This window comes from Mesoplodon densirostris, chromosome 7 (assembly GCF_025265405.1).
Source record: "Mesoplodon densirostris isolate mMesDen1 chromosome 7, mMesDen1 primary haplotype, whole genome shotgun sequence".
Taxonomy (NCBI): domain Eukaryota; kingdom Metazoa; phylum Chordata; class Mammalia; order Artiodactyla; family Ziphiidae; genus Mesoplodon; species Mesoplodon densirostris.
The window spans coordinates 56,169,598-56,188,058 of record NC_082667.1 but is presented as its reverse complement, the minus strand read 5'-3'; the positions used below and the strand labels follow the sequence as shown (position 1 = coordinate 56,188,058).

Here is an 18,461-nt window from a genome sequence, read left to right as displayed (position 1 = left end):
GTAGGGGATCAGAGTGGAGGCTGTTGAGGGGAAGATGATGGCAGCTCGAGCCAGAAAGCCGGGGGTGGCGGGGAGGAGAAACCAGAGAGATTTCAGGGGTACAGTGGACAGACTTGATGGCTGGCTTGGGAGTGGGGAGTAAGGGAAAAATAAATGAACTAAGACTGGGAGAGAAGGATGTGCTGAATGACGTGCCCACCTTAGCGTAGTGCCTGGCCACTGGTGGGTGCTGAGTAACTGAAGCTGTGCAGCATTTGGAGGGGACCACATATCCCCACGCCACTCCACGCCCATCCCTCACAGCTCAGACCTGCGTTCTGCCTGGGGCACCATTTCCTCTTCGGGCCTCAGCTTTCCCATCTGTGTGAGGCCGACACCACTCACCCACCCAGTCTGGCCGGCTCAGCAAGAGATGATTAGAGGGATGGTAGATACCAAGTACGGACGGCAGGTGGGGAGTCCAGCAGTGGGGACGGTGTTCAGGAGCAACTCCGGTCATGGGCACCCAGCCAAGCACAGTCCAGCATCCAGGGGTCTTCAGGGGTCAGGATCGTCGGGTCAGAGGGGGCCCCAGCCTTGGCAGAGCCTGGGTCCCAGCACACTGTCGCTTCCCACCCGCTGCTCCAGGCAGAGGCTGGATGCTCAGCCTTGCTCTCCAGGGGGCGCCGTCGGGCAGCTGTGCCCAGGAGGTGGCGCAGTTGGGCCATTGGTCCCTCCCTGGGTCCCCCACCCCATCCTTTGGGTGGCAGCCAGGTGACCCCTTCCCTGCAGGCACAACCCAGTTACAGAGAATCCAGAAGAGTACCTCCCTCTGCCCTGGCCAAACCTGTCCCGGAGAGGCCTGCCTGGCTGGGGCTGCTGCCAGGATCACTGCAGGCGAAGGGCCACGACGTGCAAGGGCCAGGTCGCAACAGGGAGTCCTCGGTGTCACCATCTTCGCTGACGCTAATAATGAACATTTTGTCCGCTCTCTTCCTCGTTTACCCTCCTTCCCTACTGTAAAATCGCATTTTCCACCTCAGTTTGCACGAGTCCCTGGTACATGCAGCGTTGCTCCCAGTCAGCTAGCTGCTTTGAGAAGGTTTCCTGGATGATTAGAGACAGCGGGCATCCGGCGCCCCAGCCCCCAGAGCAAGCTGTGGGGCAGGGGTGAAGCGATGAACTTCAGGGGGACGCATCTGAGGCGAGCCCTCGGGAGGGGGCCTGGGGCAAGGGCAGTGTCTGCTGGGGGGTGGGCAGGGCGGCAGAAAGGGCCTGGAGGCAGGGCTGGCTACCTCCTGCTCTGCCTCGCCGGGTCCTTTGCTCTGAGTCTCAAACAGCCATTTTGCCGAGAAGGAAACAGTCTTGGCAGACAGCAGGCAGGGGCCAAGACTCAGCCAATCAGTGACCAAGTCGGGATCAGAACGCGGTTTCCTGCCCAGGTGCTGAGAGCAGGTGGTGGGCATTACCGCAGATGACAGGAGGCAGTTGAGGCTGGGGTGAGTGGCTCCGGGCCTGCTCCCATGCTGGTCGGCAGCAAAGCCGAGAAAGACCCCAGTGCCCCGGCCTCCCCGCTGGGCGGCCAGGGCTCTGCTAGGGCCCTGGGCAGCACAGCCCGCCTCCCATGCTGATGTCACGACACCCAGACCTCGGAGGGCCCTCCGACTCCGCCTCCCGGGGGAAGGCTCTGGAGTGGGGAGGAGAGGGCAGCAGTGCCGGCCGGAGAGCTGCCCTGGGCAGGAAAGAAAGGGAGAGACTGAGAGAGAGAGTCACACAGTGAAAGACTGCAAGACCCAGAGAGACCCCCAGAGCAAGTCACGGAGCAAGACAGAGGAAGAGGGGGCTTGTGTCTGCAGATTTTTCCCACACCCGCCACCCCAGCTTCCCGAGCCCTCTGTGCAGGTGGCAGCTGCAGCCAGGCCGGTGGGCAGCAGGGACCCAGGTAAGGATGGGCTGCCCGCTGTCCTGAGCCCTGGGAGAAGGGTTTGCTAGACTTCGGGGGAGTCATGGGCTTGGGCCACCCTGGAGCCACTGTCCCCACAGCCAATTGCTCCTGGTCTGGGCCCTCTGCCATCTCTGACCAGAGCTGGGACGGGGGGCAGACATGCTGGGGGTGGCAGACAGAGAGTCCTCTGTCCCTGACTCTTTGTCTCCATAGGCCTCTCTCAGCCACTATCTCTTTCTTTATCTCTCTCCTTGGATAAGTCGCTTCCTTCCTCTGTGCCTCAAATTTCCCATCTGTGAAATGGGAGATGAAGCCCCATCAGCCGTGGTTGTTGGGAGGACAAGGTAAAACTGAGCATGGGTACAGAAATGTAAATACAGTTCTGTGTTCTCTGTTGTCAATTTAAAAAGCAATTAACTTGAACAAGGATTAGTTTTTATTTTTAGGGAAAAAAAAAGTCTATTTTGTAGCTTTTTCCTTACACGTGGCCCTTAAATTCTATGCCCTTTCAACCCCTTTCCACCCCTCAAAGCCCTGAAGGCCCTGGTTCTGCCCCTGGCTCTTGGGGCTCACACTGGTGCAGGATGCCAGCAACACAGCTGGGCATCCTCTTCACTGATGTAGCTCCCCACGCCAGCTGCCTGCTGGCCTTTGTTGAATTCCCTTCTCAGCCAGACACCCAGGCCAGGTGCAGGTCTCCAGAAGGACGGTGTGCCTGCTGTATCCCGGAGCCCCAGGGCAGGGGTCAGGGCTCAGGTGTCAGGTAGTGTTATGGGCAGAGGATCAAATGCCCCAGTGCCTCTGAATGGACCTTGTGAAAAATTGATGCTCATCCTGGGAGGCAGGTAGGGGGCCAGAGGGGCCTCATGCCGGGGCCAATGGGCTGGGGCTGCTTTTGATTACCATGCTCAGTCCCACGAGTCCTTCCTGAGCTGTCCCTGTGCTGTGTGAGGTTATGGCTGAGCCCCATACCCTACCCTGTATCAACTCCCTTACTTTGGGAGCAGAGGTGGGGACAGACCCTGACCAGACAACAAACGCATATAGTCAGGGCTGGATAGAGGGAAGTATCGGGGCTCTTGGCAGCCTGGGGACAGTCAGGGAAGGCTTCCTGGAAGAGGTACCATCTAAACTGAGCCATGAAGCATAGGTGGGAATTTATTAGTCAGAATTCCAGGCAGAGGGTCCAGTGTATACAAAGTCTAAGAGGTATAAAAAGGGCCAGCATATTTCAGGAAGAGTGAGTGCTGAGAAAGGCCCAAGGGCAGGGGTGGGGAAGGAAGAAAGCAGAGAGAGGCAAGACCGGGACGCATAGTGCTGGGCCTTAAATGCAAGATGTGGGAGGGATTAGAGCTCCCATCCTGAAGGCCGGGGGTGCTCTGGAAGGGTTTTAGGCACAGCGTGTCATGAGCAGGTCATGTTCAGCCTGACCCTCCTGTTGGGCCAGGCTGTCCCTGTCACCTGTACTCCTGGGGCAGCTCTGAGCTGTGTGGCCAGAGACCAAGTCCTAGTCCTGAATTTGTCCTGTCCTGCTGTGTGACCTTTGGCAAGTCTTGGTCCCTCTCTGGCCCCTTTGCCCATATGTCCAGGGGAAGGGGGCTAGACTTTCTACTTCTTAGGAGCCCTTTGGGAATCTCCGAATAGCAGTAGTAAAAAGGGGGCTCAGCTGCTCTGGGCAGTGGAACTGGTGATGGTGGCAGAGGCTCAGGTCACGCAGGCTGGGCTGTGGCCAGAGGGAGAGAAGCCAGGGAGGGTTCCTCAGGGAGGAGGGGCTGGGGCTTTGGGAAGAGCCCAGGTGACCCCAGCCAGGCTCAGTGCTTCCAGGGCTGGCTGGCTCAGAGGCTTGACATGGTCTCTCTCCCTGCAGAACTGTGTCTGGCCAGGCGGGCAGTAGGAGCATTTGACCAAGGACAATGGTGATTCTTCAGCAGGTGAGGGCTCCTTCATCTTTCTATCAGCAATAACCCTGTTGGGTGGCTCATCCTTCCCTATCCCATATTCTCTTATCCATGTTCTTAGCTGTAGAATCCCCTCCCTAATCCTTTCTTCTAGAAAACTCCCATCTATGCTTCAAAACCCAGGTGTGAAACTTTCCCTGACTCTCAGGGCCCATTCTTCCTGTGATGTGTCTGTTGGGGTCTCCCTTTCTCATTGCACTCACCCCACTGGTCAGAAATTACTTATTTATATACATCTCTGAATCCCCAGGTAGTCCAGGCAGTGGAACAGCATGTGCAAAGGCCCAGATGTAGAGAAGCCCTTGGGGAAAGGGAAGATGAAGTTGGCAAGTCTATTGAAGCCAGACCAGGAAGGGCCTTGAGCCTGACTGGGGAGCAGTGAATGGGGGATGACGTGGCCGGAGCTGCAGGCCCCGAGGTTAATATGGGGAAGAAGCAGAGGTGCTGCCCCCGGCTGAGTCCTCCAGCTCCCCTTCCTTCCCAGGGCCACAGTGGCCCCTGACCCTCAGCCCTTCCCCGTGATCAGCCTGAGGCTCTAATGAGCTCCTGGTCTCCAGATTCAGGAATGTGGGCTTTGAGCCAGGTCGGCCTGGCACCAGGCCCTTGGGCTGTTGGGGGTGTGTGCTGTGGAGGCTTGGCCAGTGGCTTCATGTCCTCCAGGACCATGTGGGACCAATGGACAACCGTGCCCTGCAGCTGCGTGTTTGAGTGTGAGTTATGTATATGTGTGTATGTGAGAAGGCAGGCGTCAGGGCAGGATCAGGATAGACAGTCTTCTGTCCTGGGGCTGGAGGAGTCCCCCTCTAGAGCCCCTCGGCCTGAGAGCCTCTTCAAAGGCCCATCAGAGATGGCCAAGACCAAAAACAGAAGGAAAAGTCACTGTCACTGAGTGTTTGCTGGGTGCCAGGGCCTGGGCTGCAGCCGGGGCTGGGTGGATGGGGACATTTGCAGACACCAGAGGGAGGGCCTGGGCCACTCATAGCTCCCACAGCCGCTTTCCCTCGGGAGGCCTCTGACTCGCTGTCCACCCTCCTCCAAACAGCCCCCCTGAACGCTGGCCCATCTCGTCTGGCAGCCTCTGCTGGGAGCAGGTATCTGCAGGTGGACCTGGCTCTGCCCACCCGTCACACAGAAAGCACATTTCTGTTACTTCTTTGGTCCTGAATGAAGTCCCAACTCTGGGGAGCCAGCCAGCCACGCAGCTCCACAGGCAGAGCCCGCAGCCCTGGGCTCATCTTGGGCTTTGCTGTTGATAAGTGTGCGGACCCAGGGCACACGTCCTTCAGCCTTTCTGAGCCTCAGTTTCCTCATCTGTAAAATGAGGATAAATACCCTCCTTTCCCAGGATGGTTGTTGTGAAGATGAAATGCCACGAGGGGTTCAATCAGAGTGCTTGCCTTTCACCTGCCTACCAAGTCCGCCTCCTCCCGCCACGCCTTCCCTGTCCTGAAAGACAGTCGGTCTGCCCGAGCACTTGGTCCCTCTTCTGGATGACTTCTAAGTCCTCACTGTGGCCACGACTCCCTTTGGGACCCTTCCCTCCTCTGTGCACACTAGAGTCTGACCGCACGCCACCTTCTTCCCCCGCTTTCCTGGGGCCTCCTGGTGAGCCCAGAAACGGGGGACAGCCTTCATCCTGCTCCCCACGGCCTCCTCAGCTCCAGCGCCAGCCTGCGCAGAGATGGAGCTCTGTACCAAATGAATGAACGATTGTGATTTCACCCTCATTTTGTCCGAGGGGCTGGGGCAAGCATGATACCTACCTCAAAGGGATGTTGGAGAACAAAATATCCTAACACGTGTACAACGCTCAGCCCAATGCTGGACACAGCTCAAAAGAGTTTAACGGCTACGGCGACTACTACTAAAATCATATCAGTAGTGTTCCTGTGTGTGAGAATTTCCCATTCTTTTCTCTCTTTCACTTTACCTGACATAAATATTTATTTGGGATAAATTCTTTGAGGAGACCTCAGAGAATATGATGTTTCTTGCCCCATGTGTAGAGTGGCCCAGTGTGGGACGTATCTGACAGATACTCACCCACCCCTCCCTCATTCCTCCCATTCATCCATCATGCCAGCCTTTCTGAGCCCCACAGAGTACCAGGCACAGAAAACACCTTCATAAAGTTGTGCTCAGAATCCAAATCTCTTCATTATGTAAAAATGTTATTCGTTTGTTGAGGGTTCTAATTCTTCAAAAGTAGCATCCACATTGGTCCTACTATGTGCCGGGTACTCTCTATACATGATCTCATTTTATTGCCATAAGGCTGTAGGGTACGGATCTTTGTGCTGATACTGTCGATGAAGAAACTGAAGCCCAGATAGGGTAATTTATTTTTTTTTTTATTTTTATTTTTTTTTCTTTTTGCGGTATGCGGGCCTCTCACTGTTGTGGCCTCTCCCGCTGTGGAGCACAGGCTCCGGACGCGCAGGCCCAGCGGCCATGGCTCACGGGCCCAGCCGCTCCGCGGCATATGGGATCCTCCCAGACCGGGGCACGAACCCGTATCCCCTGCATCGGCAGGCGGACTCTCAACCACTGCGCCACCAGGGAGGCCCAGGGTAATTTATTTTTATTTTTATTTTCATTTCAGCTATGCTTTTATTTATTTAACATCTTTATCGGAGTATAATTGCTTTACAATGGTGTGTTAGCTTCTGCTGTATAACAAAGTGAATCAGCTATACATATACATATATCCCCATATCTCCTCCCTCTTGTGTCTCCCTCCCACCCTCCCCATCCCACCCCTCTAGGTGGTCACAAAGCACCAAGCTGATCTCCCTGTGCTATGCGGCTGCTTCCCACTAGCTATCTATTTTACATTTGGCAGCATATATATGTCCCAGATAGGGTAATTTAGACATGAGCTGGGGCAGGTCCAGACAGGATAGGGAGCCATGCTGGTGAGGGGGGCAGCATGCAGGGAGAGGAGACCTTGGGAAGGGACTGCTGTGCAGGGCACAGGGCTGAGGCACAGGGAGCAGGCACAGGGCTCAGGGGAGGAGGTCAGACTTCCCCTGCTGGGTGGCATTCGCAGAGCATGAGCTCTTTCCCAGGGACCCTGCGGTAGGCTGGGCAGACCCATCATGTTGATGGCTTTGGGAGTAGGTGGGAGTGTCTGGAGGTTCCTAGTGTGCCGGAAGCCACCTCCTCCAGCCACGTTCTCACTCACCCATGCAACAAAGTGCACTCAGCCCCTTCTCTGTACTGGGCTGGACACAAAGGATGCAGAGATAAATTGACTGCTCCCTGTCCTGGAGGAGTTTCCAGGCCAAAGGGGGAGGCAGCTCCGAAACACAGCAAGGGTGCCCATGAGCGGGACTGTGATAGCAGGAGTCCTGGGGGTGGAGTAGGGTGGGAGGGAGCCTGGGGATGGGGGAGGCTTCTGCCCTGCCTGCGGTACGGCAGGGTGGGGTGGTGATGTCAGGGAAGGCTCTGAGGCTCTCATGGTAGCCCCTCACATACAGATGGGGGGCTGTGGTCTCAGGAGGAGGGACTTGCCCCACGTTGCAAGGCTAGCTGGTGCTTGTGAGAACCCAGAGATCTGTGGTACCTGTGACCCGCTTCTTTAGGACCTCAGGGAAGGCTGTTGTGCTTCGGTAAGATGTGATTTCTGGCTCTGTGGTGAGGCCAGTGTAGGGACTAGATGTACTTTGCCCAGATTCCTGGATCAGAGTGAAGTTTGAAGATAAATCTGTGGACTGTTGATAACAGTTGGATTAAGTCTTTGATTAAAATATAATGTTCTTCTTTGTCTGTTGTAACAATTCCTGATTTAAAGTCCATTTTGTCTGATATTAGTACAGCCACCTCAGCTCTTTTTTGGTTACTGTTTTCAAGGAGTATATTTTTCTATCCTTTCACTTTCAACCTATTTGTGTCTTTGGATCTAAAGTGAGTCTCTTGTAGATAGCATATAGTTGGATCATGTGTTTTTTTTTTTAAACCTTTTCTGCCGACCTCTACCTTTTAATTGGAGAGTTAAATTCATTTCCATTTAAAGACTTACTTCTGCCATTTTGGTGTTTTTTTTTTTTTTTTTTTTTTTTTTTTTTGTGCGGTATGTGGGCCTCTCACTGTTGTGGCCTCTCCCGTTGCGGAGCACAGGCTCCGGACGCGCAGGCCCAGCGGCCACGGCTCACGGGCCCAGCCGCTCCACGGCATATGGGATCCTCCCAGACCGGGGCACGAACCCGTATCCTCTGCATCGGCAGGCGGACTCTCAACCACTGCGCCACCAGGGAGGCCCTTGGTGTTTTTTTTTATATGTCATATCTTTCCCCTGTCAATTCCTCTATAATGACTTCTTTTTTTAATTGAAGTATAGTTGATTTACAATGTTGTGTTAGTTTCAGGTGTATAGCAAAGTGATTCAGTTATATACATATATTTTTTTTTCAGATTCTTTTCCCTTATAGGTTATTACAAAATAATGAGTATAGTTCCCTGGGTTATACAGTAGGTACTTGTTGGTTATCTATTTTATAAATAGTAGTGGTATCTGTTAATCCTAGACTCCTAATTTATCCCTCCCCCTCTTTCCCCTTTGGTTACCATAGTTAGTTTGTTTTCTATGTCTGTGGGTCTATTTCTGTTTTGTATTTAAGTTCATTTGTATCTTTTTTTTTTTAGATTCTACTCTATGATGTCTTCTTTTGTGTTTGATTTTTTCCTCCACTCTACTGTTTTGGTTCCCTTCTCATTCATTTCTCTCTCTCTCTCTCTCTCTCTCTCTCTCTCTCTCTCTCTCTCTATATATATATATATATATATATATATATATATATATATACACATACATACATACATATATATATATTTTTTTCCCTAGTAGTTACTCTGGGGTTTACAATTAACACCTTACATTTATAACAATCTAGTGAGGGTTAACACCAACTTAGCTTCAATAGTACATGAAAACTCTGCTCCTATACAGTTCCATCACTCTCTCTTTACAGTATTATTGTCAGAAATTACATCTTTATACACTGTGTGCCCATTAACATAGATTTATAATTGTTATTTTATGCATTTGTCTTCTAAATCACATAGGAAAAAAGAGAAGTGACAAACCAAAAATAACAATAAGGCTGGCTCTTATATTTACCTTTGTAGTTACCTTACTGGGTTCTTTATTTCTTTGTATGGCATTGAGTTACTGTCTAGTGCCATTTAATTTTAGCCTGAAGGATTATTTTTGGCATTTCTTGTAGAGCAGGTCTATTCGCTACCAATTCCCTCAGTTTTTGTTTATCTGGGAATGTCTTAGTTTCTCTTTCACTGGTGAAAAATATTCTTGCCACATACAGAATTCTTGTTGGAAACGTGTTTTTTTCCTTTCTGCATTTAAAATATATTATCGTACTGCCTTCTGGTCTCCATGGTTTCTGATGAGAAATCAGCTATTAATCATATTGAAGATCCTTCGTATATGATGAGTCACTTCTCTCTCACTGTTTTTAAGATTCTCTTTCTGTCTGTCTTTTGATAGTTTGATTATAATGTGTCTCAGTGAGGATCTTTTTGAGTTTATCCTACCTGGAATTTATTGAGCATTTTAGATGTGTAAATTCATATCTTTCATCAAGTTTGGGGAATTTGGGGTCATTATTTCTTCGAATATTCTTTCTGCCTCTCTCTCTCCTCTCCTTCTGGGATTCCCATTGTGCATATATTGGTCCACTTGATGGTGTCCTGTAGGTTTCTTAGTTTCAGCTCATTTTTCTTAATCCTTTTTTCTTTCTGCTCCCTAGCCAGGATATTTCAATTAAGCTATCTTTGGTTTGCTGATTCATCTTTCTGCCCTTTTAAATCTGCTGTTGACCCCTCTAGTGAATTTTTCAAATCAGTTATTGTACTTTTCAACTCCAGAATTTCTATTTGGTCCCTTTTTATAATTCCTGTCTCTTTATTGATAGTCTGTACTTGGTGAGATGTTGTTCTGGTTTCCTTCAGCTCTTTGAGCATATTTAAAACAGTTGATTAAAGTTTTTGTCTATTAAGTCCAGTGTCTCGGCTTCCTCAGGGAAATACCCTATTAATTTCTTTTTTTCCTATGAATGGGCCATATTTTCTTGTTTCTTTGCAAGTCTCACAGTTTTTTTTTTGTTATTGTTGTTGAAAACTGGACATTTTGATTACTATAATGTGGTAACTCCAGAAGTCAGATTTTCCCTCTCCCCAGGGTTTGTTGTTGCTGCTTATTATGAAATGTAGTTTTGTTGCGTGACCTTTCTAAACTATTTGTGTGTGTGTGTGTGTGTGTGTGTGTGTGTGTGAAGACTAGATTCTTTGTTGTGTGTGGTCACTGAAGTCTCTAAAATTCCTGGAAAAAAAACAAAACAAATTAAAAAAATCTCAGACTTTGCAGTTGGGCCGTGTCTGTGTTGGCGCATGACTTCAATGCTCAGTCAGGACATTTACAACTCTGACTTAACCTTCACTCCCTGTCTGCATGGAGCTTGAGGTCAGTCAGAGGTGAGAGCTTAGGGTTTCTCATGCTTTTTCTGAACATTTGTCCAACCCTGGGTGTGTACGTGGTCTTCTAGATTCCCCAGTATATGCTGAAGCTTTTTCAAAGCACTTTTTCCCTGGCGCAGCTCATTCCCCTGCCTTTCTTCCAGGCTTTTTGGAGTGTCTATTGTTTGCTCCAACTGATTATGTTTTTCCCCAGGTGGTAGTTCATTTGCCTTTGGAAGTTTTTGAGCAATGCCCCCCATAGCTACTTCTCTACCCTGGGGTCCCTAGTTAGGGAATAAAGACAAACCTTTAGCCTTATTCCTTCAGGGATCCCCCAGACAGGTTAAAACCATCGTAATTCTTTGATAACAAGGTCTGTTCTGCTCCCTCTGACGCCAACAACCCACACCAGGGATACAGGCTGCCATCCTCAAGGTGGGGGGTGAGGGAGGATGGGTAGGTTAAAGTACCACAAAGCTCTCCTGTGGGGTTTCAGTCATCTTCCTCTTCCTTAAATGTTCAAATGGTTACTGTAAACCTTTGCATATTTTCTAGAGTTCCAGTAAAGTTGACTCTGACAATTTTTGCTGTTTTTTGGTGTTTCTGTAGAGTTCTTGGCAGACTTCTCTACTCTTTGCTGATATCACTTGCTGATGACAACTGGCACAGTTATTTCCTGAAAGCTTTTCTGTTCCAGCTTGCTATGTATACTTGGCTGGGTCCCTTTGCCCTTCTGAACCCCAGTCTCCCCGTATGTAAAATGGGCGGCCAGATTTGGACCAGATGGTGGTGTGGTGGAGGTGACAGCAGCTCTACGGGTGTGAGGCATGAAGGGGTAGAGAAAGGAAGGCAGTGAGGTGTGGGGGCCAGGGGGCACATAGCGAAGTGCAGCCTTGGTGGCGAAGTGGGGGCAGGGAAGAGGATGGTGGAGGTGGAGCGTTCCTAGCAGAGGACTCAGCATGAGCAAAAGTAGGAGGCCCTGTCCTGTGTGGCCAGGCAGCAGGAGACAAGGCTGGGGGAGCAGTGAGCCCTGGCTCTGGGAGAGAGTCTGGTGTGATGCCAGAGTGGGTCCCAGGGGCATTAGACCTGCCTCCCAGACCTGGTGTGCAGCCACCTGCAGGGAAGGGACCTACTCCTAGGATTCATCTCAGGGGTGGCCTGGGTGCAGGGTGTTGAGCAGTGGGTCTGGGTCTGGGAGGGCCAGTCTCTCAGTACTTTACTAGGTCTCTCTCATGGGGCCTCTCTCCATCCACCAGACTTGTTTCACCATCTCTTCCTTCTTACCTCTGCTTCTCTGTGCTTTGCTGTTTTCTTTTCTGGAACACCCTTCTCCCTCATATCTGCCTAAATAATCACAACGCCACAACAACATGACTTGCTCAGTTAATAATAACTAACACTCACACAGCATTTGCTCTAACAGGCACGGATCGGAGTGAGTTACACCTGGCCTGTTTAACCCTCACAAGCACCTAATGAGGTACTGTTATCCTGTTATCTGACAAATGAGATAACAAAGGCACATGGGGGTTGAGGAACTTGCCCAAGGTCACACAGCATGTGAATGGCCTTGTCATCATTGAACAGGTGTTGGCTCCAGAGTCCAACCTCATAGCAGCCATTCTATCCTGTCTCTCCAGGGTTAATCTGTCCCTTATCTGGTGGTACCATCCTTATCTGTGTCTGGGTTTGTCCACCCCCAGGCTGGAAGCTCTGAGGACGGTGTCCCCTAAGCTTTAGCCTGAGCCTGTGAAGGTTTTTGGTTTTTTTTTCATTTTAAAAATATTTATTTATTTTTGGCTGTGTTGGGTCTTAGTAGCAACATGCAGGATCTTTCGTTGTGGTGCGTGAGCTTCTCTCTAGTTGTGGCGTGCAGGCTCCAGAGCGCATGGGCTCTGTAGTTGTGGCACACGGGCTCTCTAGTTGTGGCTCTTGGGCCCAGTAGTTGTGGCTGCTGGCTTAGTTGCCCTGCAGCATGTGGGATCTTAGTTCCCTGACCAGGGATCGAACCCATGTCCCCTGCATTGGAAGGCGGAGTCTTAACTACTGGACCACCAAGGGAGTCCCTGTGAAGGTTTTTTTAAATAGACAGATGGAGGGATGCCTGGAAGCCCAACTCTAGCACCTCCCTGGGTCTGAGGGTCTGGTTCCTGTTCCCATGGACTCTCCTAGGAGGGTGGGCAGGGGTAGGTGTGCTTGTTCTGGAAAGGACCCCTTCTGAGAACAGGGTCCCTGAGAGGGCACAGGAAATGGGTGGGAATCATTGGCGACAGTCAGCTGTGTGCTGGGTGGCAGAGTGCTGGGTCCTCGAGGCTGGAAAAGGAGGGGGGGTGTAGAAGGAAGCCCAGGTCCAGAGGGGCAGCTCCGAGTTCTGTGTGAGGCATCACCGTCTCCTTCCTTGTCATTCTCTCTACTCCCCGCTGTGGTTTGCTCCTCTAGAACAGAAAGTTGGGTCTTCCAGGATTTCAGACAATGCTGAGGGCCAAAAATGAGACCTTGAAGAGAGAATAGGAGAAAAGAGGGGAGAGGATAAAGATAAGTAGGGAGAGAGAAGAAGGCAGGTGTAGGAGGAGAGTCACAGAGCCTGGGCATTCCACGCCTTCTGGATAGGACAGTGGCCACTGTGGCTTGCGGCCCAGCATGGACCCAAGCCGGCACCCAGTCCTGTGTGGCTGCCAGGACACAGGAGCCCAGCTTGGCGCCCACTGTGGGGTGAGCTCTGAGCCATTAGGGGTGACTTGCTGTCCTGGGGAACGAGGGGGCGCCCCTCCTTTAGGCCTCAGTGCCTCCTCTTTGGCCTGGAGATCACCAGCTGGCTGGCCTCAGAGGCTGGGTGAGGACCAGAGACTCTTCCAGGGCTTTCCCCATAAAGTCCCCTCCCAACCTCAAGGCTTTTATCTGCCCTCACTCCCCAGAGGCAGCCAGTGGGCCAGAAAGATCTTTGACGCACCTTCCCTTTAGTCTTAAAAAATGTACTAAGTTTATTGTGTTCCACTCCATAACATCCCCACGTTTCTTTCCGTAGAAAACATACTGATTTTCTCCAAAACTGCGGTCAAGGTGAGGTTCCAGGTGCCTCGTTTTTGCCGAGGTCCCGCAGCTCGGTTCCCGGGTGACGCTCGCTGAGGTCCTGGTGAGGCGGGCCCGGAATCCCCGACGATGTTGGGTGTTGGGGTCGCGCCTGGATGGGAGGGGGCTGGGGCGGCGCGGGCGCCCCCTCCTCGTTCCCGCCCGCGGGCGTCACCTAAGCCGCCGTTGCCATGGGCCCGCGGCAGATGGCCGGGTTTAGGGTTCCCCGGCGGGCGGCGCGCACAGGATTAGGTGAATTAGGGAGCTCGAGACGTGTTGCCACCGTAGCCGCCGCTAGGCCCTCCGCGCCATGGAGCCCCCTGCCCATCCCGCAGACCCCGCCGACCCCGCGGACGCCGCTGACCCCGGCGACCCTGCCGAGGCGCGCGCCAAGCAGCCGGGCAAGTGGGCGCTGTTGCGTAGCCTGAACCAGGCGTTGAAGACATACGCGGTCCTGCCGGTGAGGCCCGGGTCGGGAGGGGGAGGATGCGCCCCGCGAACCTGGTCCTGGGCCTCGGTTTCCCCGCCTGTCTGGAGCCAGGCGGGCCGCAGGGTCGCAAAGCCCCAGGGTGCACGCACACCTGAGCCCTCTGGTGCCGCGCGTTCCTAGACGCCCGGCGGGAACTTGGCCCCCAGCTGCCCCTGCCTGGGCGGGGAGCTTGTGCAGCTGGAAAACGGGAGGTGGATGGGCCAGCGCTGGGAAGGGGCTTCCCTGCCCTTGGCCGGGTCCAGAGCAGGGAGTGACTCCAGGTGCACGGAGGGGGCTCGGGGAGACGTTTGTGGACAGGCTGACCGGCTGGTAGAAGGAAAGTATGGCCCACGGGTCCCCTCCTCCACCGAAGATTAGCAACCAGACACCTCCTTGCTCACTGGCGCCCCTGGCAAGTCAGTTGGCCCATCTTTCTCACCTGTGAAAATGGGGCTAATATAACCAATGTCCCGGAGTGACTATGAGGATAAGCGAGGGTGGGGGCAGTGTCCTGAGACAGATTCCTTTTCATTGCACAAACGGGGACTGAACCTCAGGCCCTGCCCCAGAGGAGGAAAGAGGCATATAAGGCTAAGGCCCTGCGGGGAGTTGATATTGATCTGATCCTGGGCTCATGCCTAGGAGGGAAGGTGGGTGGACATCAAGGACAACATCCCTTTGCTTGGGTCTCTCATCTTCACAAGCACTGACTCCTTTCCTGTTGAACCCTAAGGCTCAGAGAGACTGAAAGACTTACCCAGAGTCACACAGCGTTAGGGGCAGAACTGGGACCTGAACCCAGAACTCTTTACCTTGTGTTCATTGTGGATGTGGGCCAGCTTCCCTGGAGGAAGCCCCCACTAGGGTTGTGGAGTACCCTTGAGAACATTTAGGCAAATCCATCTAGGAACTCACCGTTCTGGGCTGGGAACCACTCAGCTGACAGCAGAGAAGCTGAAACTTGCCCCAGGTTACACAGCCACACAGAGGCAGGTGTCTACACAAATGGAACTTTTGATTCCCGGTGAGGTCCCTAGTGGGGCACCCCTCACAGTGGGGTGGTAGGAATGGGGCCAGATACAGTCATGGGCTGCCTGGAATCCGGCTGTGGGGAGGGGCTGGTGGGGTCAGACCTGAGCCCAGTGCCCCTTTCCTCTCCTCCCTCCTCCTGCCCCTCAAAACAGTGTCATGTTCTTTTACGTCTTCCTTCTTCTGCTCCTTCCTTCACCCATCCAGAGATTCCTGACCTACCCTGTTTTTGGTTCAGGCTCTGCCCTGCAGATGCTCACAGTCTCATCCGTCACTGATTTGATGAGTGACTATGGCCAAATCCCTTTCTCTCTTTCGGCCTCAGTTTCCTCATCTGTAAAATGGGGACCCTTACAACCCAGCTGCATTCTGATGCCCCAAGTACTTTCCATGGGACCATGGGAACTGTCCCCCTCAGAGGTCCTCAGACCCCAGATTCATCCCTGAAGCCTCTTAGCTGCCATTTTAGCCTCTTTCCTCGAGTTCAGACCAAGAGAAGAGAAAGTTAAGTCACCACCCTCCTGGTGACAGTCCTTGGCTAGGAGGGTTCTAGACATTTCTGTTTGCTGCCCTTAGCTGGAGCTTCCAGTTTGCCTTTTGGGTCCACAAACCATCTCCAGCCAGGGACCCTATCAGTGTTTCCTGTTCTGCTTGCAGAGCTGGGTTCAGGGTGGGGCCCAGGGGATGTAGGGAGAGAGCACTGAATTTGGAGTTTGCCAGGCTTGGGCTTCATTCCCAGCTCTACCACACAACACCCATGTGACCTTGGGCATGTTTCTTGACCTCTCTGAGGAGATGAAGTAGAGAGAGAATCCCCCGCCTAAGCGTTGTCATAAGGTTCAATGAGACAGTTAATTACAGGGAAGCATGTAAGTCACTACCTGGCCTGTTGCAGGGGTATTGAGTTTGCATAGAGCAATGTCCTGGTGCCACTGCCCGCCTCTGCTGGCCTCTGGGAATCAGGTAGTCTCTCTCTTTCTCTCTCTCACACACGAACTCTGTCACATGCTCCCTCTTACCTACTCACACACATGCTCACATACACACTGTTTCACATTCTGATTCTCTGTCTCACTGAGAGAAAAACTGTTTCTTCTGGGGAGTCACCAATGGAAGACTCAGACCAGCCCTGCCTCAGGGGGCTGCAGGTTAGGGGGGAGTGGACACCCATGGTGATGACCCAGAGTGGTGCTGCCTGTTAAGGGGCAAGCCCAGGGGCCCCGAAGACTGGAGGAGAACCTGTGCTCTTTACACAGCAGCCAGGGGAAGTTTTGAAAATGTAAATCCATCATGCCATTCTCTCCTGCTTTAAAACCTTCCAGGGCCTCCCTGGTGGCGCAGTGGTTGAGAGTCCGCCTGCCGATGCAGGGGATACGGGTTCGTGCCCCGGTCTGGGAGGATCCCACGTGCCGCGGAGCGGCTGGGCCCGTGAGCCATGGCCGCTGGGCCTGCGCGTCCGGAGCCTGTGCTCCGCGACGGGAGAGGCCACAACAGTGAGAGGCCCGCGTACGGCAAAAAAAAAAAAAAAAAACCTTCCAGTGGCTACTTGTCCTACTTGAAAGAAAGTCCAACTTCTGTCCATGGCTCCCAGGGCCCTGTGTGCCCTGGTGCTGCTCATATCCTCCAAGCGCCCCCTCATCTGGCTCCAACCTGGGCCTGCCCTTACTAGGCCCTCTGCTTTCCCGTCTGTTCACTGCTCTGTCCCCAGGGTCTGGAGTGAAACTGGCCCACAGCGGGCTCTCCACAGATATGTACTGAATGAATGAACTAACTCTTCAGGGATTGGGGGGAGGAGGAGGAAGGTGGGGCAGTGAGGAAGGGCCAGGGAAGAGTTGCTATTTGCTTTGGGTGTCCTCTCAGTGGAAAGGTGGGGTGAGATGGGGGGCAGTTGGAACAGAACAGCCTGAGCAGGAGTGTGTCTGGTGGTCCTGGGCTGGTACTTAGAGAGGGTGAGGAGTGTGGCAGGAAGCACAGCTTTGACTTGGCACTAAAGCAGTCGTGAGGATTAAATGGGACAGTCTACGGGAAGCAGTCATGCAGCCTGGGCACACAGTAGATGCTCAGCAAACGCGTGAGTTCTCCTTCCATCCCAGAGGCTCTCCAATTTTTCTCACTTTTTCTGGGAGAAAGCTTGGGTTTGAAGCTAGCCTGTTTCTAACATGTGCTAACCTCCCATGAAGTGAAGGCCCATAATGGCAGCTGTGGCTGAAAAGTAGTTGGTTCTGATGGGAAGAGGAGGAGGCTGAAACAGTGAAGAGTTGGCCTTGGGACTCACCAAGCCCACGCCTCACTGAGGCATGTGGAAACCGAAGCTCAAAGAGGTCAGCGATTTACTGGAGGCCAAGTGGGTCCTGGATCCCAGTCTCATAGCCCAGAGCTGTTTCCCCTGGGCCATCCCCATGGGCTTATTTCATTGTGAATCAGTTTTAGCAGCTGTTATGCTTTTAACTGCCGCTTGATAGGAAGTTATATTTTTATTAGAATGTCTAGGTTCTCTTACCCTTCTGAGGAACTTTGGAACCACCCCAAAAGAATACTCTTATTAAGATTAGAATAAAATTCAAACTTTTACCTCCAGGCCAACGAGAGTCTATGAGTCCTGAATCTTGCCCGCCTCTCTCTCTCATCAGGTCCTGCAACAACCACCTCTTTGCGGTTCCTTCCTGCCTCAGGGCCTTTGCACTTATCATTTCCGCTGCCCAGATTTCTACCCTTGCTCTTTCCTAGCCTGACTGCTTCTCGCCCTTCAGGTCTCAGCTCAGAGGTATCCTTCATAGAGTGGCTTCCCCGGCGAATGAGTCTCCGGTTGGCCAGCTCTGTCTTTCTCCAGCGTTGGTGTGCTCACTTCCATCACAGCACTACCGCCATCCCAAGTGACCGTGTACTTGCTCAGTTGTTTGTTTTCTGTCTCCTCCCAACTAGCATGTGGACTCCATGCTCACTGCTCGATCCCCAGCATTTAGATCCATCAGTGCCTTGTACCCAGTAGGTGCTCAGTACATGCATGTTGAATGCATCAGTGCTGAAAGTGGTTGTTCTGAGCCCATTTTCTGACTCTGGGTTGTAGATTTGGCTTCTGTGAACCCTTACTGAGCGTGTAGTGGGAGCCAGGCCCTGTGCTGAACGCTGCAGGGGCCACAAATATAATGCTCCCCTGGCCCCAGATCGGGATGTCCCCACAAGCCAGGAGACAGTGTGGCTGAGAGCAACGCCCACATATATCATGGGGCCCGGCACAGAGCAGCATCACCGCAGGAAAGTCATAACTATGACTGGGGGTGTTGACCAAGGAGGTGACAGAGGCTGTTTGAATGTCCTGGGGGTACGCCTCCTTTAGGACAGAGGGGAAGTGTTTCTGCCTAAACCTCAATGAGTCTGCTGCACATGTGTGGGATGTAGAGTCTTGGGGAGAGGTCAGGGCTTTGGACAGGCCTGGGATCGAAGCTGCCCAGCCGTGTGGTCTTGGCTCTTCCCCTCTCTGAGCCTCTGCTTACTCATCATAAATTGGGGACAGTAACAGCTGCCCCAGAGAAGGGATTGA

The 18,461-nt window shown here is 52.6% G+C and overlaps 1 protein-coding gene across 3 annotated transcripts in view; it reads left to right on the top strand.

Moving 5' to 3' along the window:
* Nucleotides 1–11,928: 11,928 nt before the first annotated feature.
* The window catches only part of MYO7A (myosin VIIA), a 96,027-nt gene continuing 89,494 nt past the window's right edge, over nt 11,929–18,461 (top strand). For all 3 annotated transcript variants that reach the window (XM_060102963.1, XM_060102962.1, XM_060102961.1), the window contains exon 1: nt 11,929–11,940. The gene's annotated coding sequence lies outside the window, so the exon portion shown is untranslated. The remainder of the gene's footprint in view (nt 11,941–18,461) is intronic.